We start from the raw sequence: 5,545 nt of genomic DNA, 5'->3' as shown, positions 1-5,545 counted from the left end.
CTCAGGTCATGATCCTGGGGTCCTGGGATCAAGCCCCGCGTCAGGCTCTCTGCTCAGCCAGGAGCCTGCTTCCCTTCCTCTCTCTGCCTGCCTCTCTGCCTACTTGTGATCTCTGTCTGTCAAATAAATAAATAAGATCTTTAAAAATAAAAAAAAGAATTAAATGGGAGATATCATTCCAACTTCACAGTCAAAAAACAAGACAGAACAAAGAAAAAAACACCTTCACTTACATCTTTTATCTTATACAAAAATTAACTCAAAATGAATCACAGACTTAAATATAAAATATAAAATGAAATATCATAGTTCTTTTAGAATTTGTCCAGTAGGTTTCCAGTCATTATCAAAAGACCATAGGGCTTGGGCAGGGAGTGGGGGTGGGGGGTAGCTCAGGGAGGCAGGGGAAACTACAAAACTTTTAGAAAATAATAGGAGAAAAACTTTGGGATCTAGGGCCAAGCAAATGATTCTTATAGTTGACAACAAAAACATAATCCATAGAAGAAAAAACTGATAAATATGATCTCATCAAAAATAAAAATTTTGGTCTGAGTGCCTAGGTGCCTCAGTAGGTTTAAGTGTCTAACTCTTGGTTTTGGCTCAGGTCATGATCTCATGGGACATGGGATTGAGCCCTACATCAGGCTCCCTAGTCAGCAGGGAGTCTGTTGAAAAATTCTCACCCTCTGCCCCTCCCCCCACTCGTGCACATGTGTTCATTCTCTCAAAAAAATTAAAAAATCTTAAAGATCAGAGTTAAAATAAAAAAATAAATAAAAAATTTGCTCTATAAAAGACCCTCTTAAGAAGATGAAAAGACAAGCCATAGACTAAGAGAAAAGACTTACAAAGCACATAACCAACAAGGACAAGAATCTAGAATATATAAAAACTCAACATTAAAAAACAATCTAATTAGGAAATCAGCAAAAGACACAAACAACCTCTCTTCAAAGAGGATGTATGAGATGGCACATAAGCACATGAAAAGACGTTCAACAACATTAGTCATTAGGGCAATGCAAATTAAAACCACAATGAGGTATCACTACACACCTTTCAGAATGGCTAAAATGAAAAACTGTAACAGTACCAAATGTTGGTGAGGATGCAAAAACCTAGATCATCCACACATTGCTTCTGAGAGTGAAAAATAAAACAGCCACATTGAAAACAGGCAGTTTTATATAAAACTTAATATGTAACTACCATATACAACCCAGCAACTGCACACTTAGGTATTTTCCCCAGAGAATGAAAGCTTATAACTTATGTTTACATCAAAAGCTATACACAAATTTTATAATAGCTTTATTTGTAATAGCCCCAAACTGGGAACAATCCAGATGCCTTTCAATGGGTGAATGGTTAAACTGCGGTACATCTATGCCTGAAATAAAAGAAAAGAACTACTGACACACATGGCTTTCGATGAATCTCCAGGGAATTATGCTGAGTGGAAAAAGCCAGTGTGAAAAAGTCAAACCTTTTGTGATTTTATTTATACAACATTCTTGAAATAATGAAACTATAGACTTGGAGAGCAGGTTAGTAATTGCCAAATGTCAGGGATGGGAGTTGGGGGGAGGTATTATGACTATGAAAGGACAATAGGAGGGATTGCTGTAGTGATAGTAATGTTCTTCACCTTGACTGTATCAATGAGACATCCTGGTTGTAACAACGTAGTACAGGTTGTAAGATGTTACCATAGGAGAAGTAGAGTAAAGCTTACACAGGATCTCTCTCAGTATTTCTTAATATATGCTAATCTATAATTATCTCAAAATAAAAAATCTCATTTAAAAAAACTGTATTTGGGTGGGGCACCTGGGTGGCTCAGTGGGTTAAAGCCTCTGTCTTTGGCTCGGGACATGATCCTAGCGTCCTGGGATCGAGCCCCACGTTGGGCTCTCTGCTCAGCAGGGAGCCTGCTTCCTCCTTTCTCTCTCTCTGCCTGTCTCTATGCCTACTTGTGATCTCTGTCTGTCAAATAAATAAAATCTTAAAAAAAAAAAACTGTATCTGGGTAACTTGACTGTTCTCTTTTTATATTTTATCTGTATTTTTGCTTATAGTGTTTAATAAGTTCCTTTAAAAATATTAGCTTATTTGTACATTTAAGAGACATTAAAAATATCTGATCATTTGATATAGTAATTCCAAGCCCAGAAATATATCCTATGAAAAAATCCAAATGCAAAGATATTCATTGTAATATTATGTATTAGCATGAAAGCCTGAAATAACTTTATATCTATCATCTAAAGAGGGATTAAATAAAATATCATATCTAAGTGATGGAATATTGTACAACCACTAACAATGTTAACAACAACAATGAAAAACCGTCAATGATATGTTAAGATGAAAATGTTTAATATAATGTCAAGGAACAAAACAAAAATGGAATATTGTATGTTCAATATGACTTCAATAATCTATGGTGAAAGGTAGAATAAGGAAAATACTCCAAATGAAAATACTCCCAATGTAACCAAAATACTCCCTATGTGAAAGAATTATGGATGAGTTTTATTCTCTTCTCCTATATTCTGGTTAGTTTTCCACAATGAACTTACCATTGATATGGTCTTGGACAAGCTGTTATCTGTTCTAAGCCCTAGCATCCTCACTCATGAAATGGAGACAATAATCGTACCTTCCATATATTTGGTATTATATCCAGAGTGCTTAGCAAAGTATCAAATACATAATAAATGACAAATAAATGTTACTTATTTGGCAAGCATATGTGTGTAGTACTTATAATGTACTATGCACTTTTCTAAGATCTTTCAAAAGATTAACTCATTTAATACTCATAACAAGCCTCTGAGGTATGTATTATTATTATTGAAGGAGAAAACTGAGGCACAGGGAAAGTAATTTGCTCAAAATTATAGTTAATAAATAGCAGAACCAGAGTCTGAACCCAGATAGTCTGACTCTAAAGTCTGTGCTATTAATCATTACATTACCCTGCTTTTTGCTGGTTATTATATTTACTGAGTAGAAATAAAACTACTAATCAGATCTAAAATAATGGAAAAGGCAGAATTTTTCTGGAGATATCTGATTAGTGACAATCAGCATGGGGAAAAAATGGTAAAGCAGATACTTTCCCTACCAGAATGTTTATGGAATGTGGAGTCTTACAATTTAAACTGTATGTCAGTTCCCCAATTCTAACTTTATATGGCCTTGTATAAAATTACTTAATCTCTGTTGTACAAATGACATATCTGTGAAGTAATATGCAAAAATATACCTACATTTCAGACTTATTGAGAAGATTACCGAAGATAATACATTAAAGCAACACTAGGTAGTACATACTCAACAAATGCTTGTTTCCTTTCCCTTTGTTATCATCTAAAACACTGTTTTTAAATAGGGCAGAACACATTCAGATAATCACGTCAAAATGTATGCTTCATGATAAATGGACCATCTCTTGATTATCACCAGCGAAATAAAATTGATGCATGGTATCTAAGTGACTTAATGGACCATCTCTACTACCTAACCCAGAGTTCCAGGACAATGCAAAACTTACAGGATGTGTAGTTATAGCATCTCTTGGAGTTTGAATACGCAGCATAAAGAGCAAGTGCGTGATTCTTGGTAACACTGTTTACTTGATAAATACAGCAGACGCTGTAAAACATCCATTGGCAGGGTCCTAGGCCTTAACATCAAAAGCAAATATATACCATCTGCTTTTTATGAAGCTTTATGAGCCAATAAAAATGGGAACAATAGATCACTGTATCAATATATAATCCAATATAACAATAACGCTCAAGAGATGCTGGGATAAACTATCTGGAGCAAAAGAAAGGGAGAACGATAGAGTATAACTAAACTACATGTAGTACATCCAAACTAGAAGTGTGATGTTATTTATAGCTGGAGACAAATTGTCAGGAGACCTTAACTAAAGTTTTGTGACCCATGAGTTTCCTGGTCACAGGGAGGGAAAAGACTTTCCCACGCAAGGCATGCAGCTGAGGGAGGATGGATTATCTGCCATAACACAAAATTAGTTTCACATCGATCATTTTACCAATCATAAAATTTCATTGCCATGAGAATTAGCAAAATCCTGTATTTTAAAGTCACATATGCCAAATCTGTGAAAGTTGCACTGGAAAGAACATAGCCTTTGGAGTTAGATGGGGACTGGCCTACTGACTCCCCTCCTTACCATCAAGGTGACTTTGAGTGAGACATTAAGACTCTTGTAATTCTCAATTTGATTCAGCTATAAAATGAAAAAAGTTACTTAACCATGGAACATTGTTATAAAGATTATAGATTAGGTATGAAAAGGGCATATATCAGGTGCCCATTAAATCATAGCTGCCATTATTATCATTATCATCATCATCACCATCATCATTCAACTAAAAGGAATCAAAACTCTTTAGACATCAATAAATAATATTTCCTGTGATAAGATTTCAAAAACTAGCACAAAGACGACCATCTTAAAAAATAAAAATAGATCCTGGATATCAACCTTTTGTCTGTACTGTCATTTGCAAATATCTTCTCCCATTCCGTGGGTTGCCTCTTTGTTTTGTTGACTGTTTCCTTTGCTGTACAGAAGCTTTTGATCTTGATGAAGTCCCAAAAGTTCATTTTCGCTTTTGTTTCCTTTGCCTTTGGAGACATATCTTAAAAGAAATTGCTGTGGCTAATATCGAAGAGGTTACTGCCTATGTTCTCCTCTAGGATTCTGATGGATTCCTGTCTCACGTTGAGGTCTTTTATCCATTTTGAGTTTATCTTTGTGTATGGCGTAAGAGAATGGTCGAGTTTCTTCTACATATAGCTGTCCAGTTTTCCCAGCACCATTTATTGAAGAGACTGTCTTTTTTCCACTGTATATTTTTTCCTGTTTTGTTGAAGATTATTTGCCCATAGAGTTGAGAGTCCATATCTGGGCTTCTGCTCTGTTCCACTGGTCTATGTGTCTGTTTTTATGCCAGTACCATGCTGTCTTGGTGATGAAAGTACAGACAAAAGGTTGATATCCAGGATCTATAAAGAATTCCTCAAACTCAACACACACAAAACAGACAGTCATATAAAAAAATGGGTAGAAGATATGAACAGACACTTCTCCAATGAAGACATACAAATGGCTATCAGACACATGAAAAAATGTTCATCATCACTAGCCATCAGGGAGATTCAAATTAAAACCACATTGAGATACCACCTTACACCAGTTAGAATGGCCAAAATTAGCAAGACAGGAAACAACATGTGTTGGAGAGGATGTGGAGAAAGGGGAACCCTCTTTCACTGTTGGTGGGAATGCAAGTTGGTGCAGCCACTTTGGAGAACAGTGTGGAAATTCCTCAAGAAATTAAAAATAGAGCTTCCCTATGACCTTGCAATTGCACTACTGGTTATTTACCCCAAAGATACAGATGTAGTGAAAAGAAGGGCCATCTGTACCCCAATGTTCATAGCAGCAATGGCCACAGTTGCCAAACTGTGGAAAGAACCAAGATGCACTTCAATGGAC

The 5,545-nt window shown here is 35.8% G+C and overlaps 1 long non-coding RNA gene and 1 other non-coding gene across 2 annotated transcripts; both read left to right on the top strand.

The window, feature by feature from the left end:
* The first annotated feature begins 298 nt into the window (after positions 1-298).
* Positions 299-359, top strand: LOC125105823 (U7 small nuclear RNA). The gene has a single exon (XR_007129074.1). It is a non-coding gene; the product is annotated as a U7 small nuclear RNA (small nuclear RNA).
* Positions 360-972: 613 nt separating this feature from the next.
* Positions 973-5,303, top strand: LOC125104061 (uncharacterized). The gene is made up of 3 exons (XR_007128578.1): positions 973-1,105; positions 1,181-1,183; positions 5,290-5,303. It is a non-coding gene; the product is annotated as an uncharacterized LOC125104061 (long non-coding RNA).
* The last annotated feature ends 242 nt before the right edge of the window (positions 5,304-5,545 follow it).

Source organism: Lutra lutra, chromosome 7 (assembly GCF_902655055.1).
Source record: "Lutra lutra chromosome 7, mLutLut1.2, whole genome shotgun sequence".
NCBI classification, from domain to species: domain Eukaryota; kingdom Metazoa; phylum Chordata; class Mammalia; order Carnivora; family Mustelidae; genus Lutra; species Lutra lutra.
This window is presented reverse-complemented; position numbering and strand designations above follow the sequence as displayed.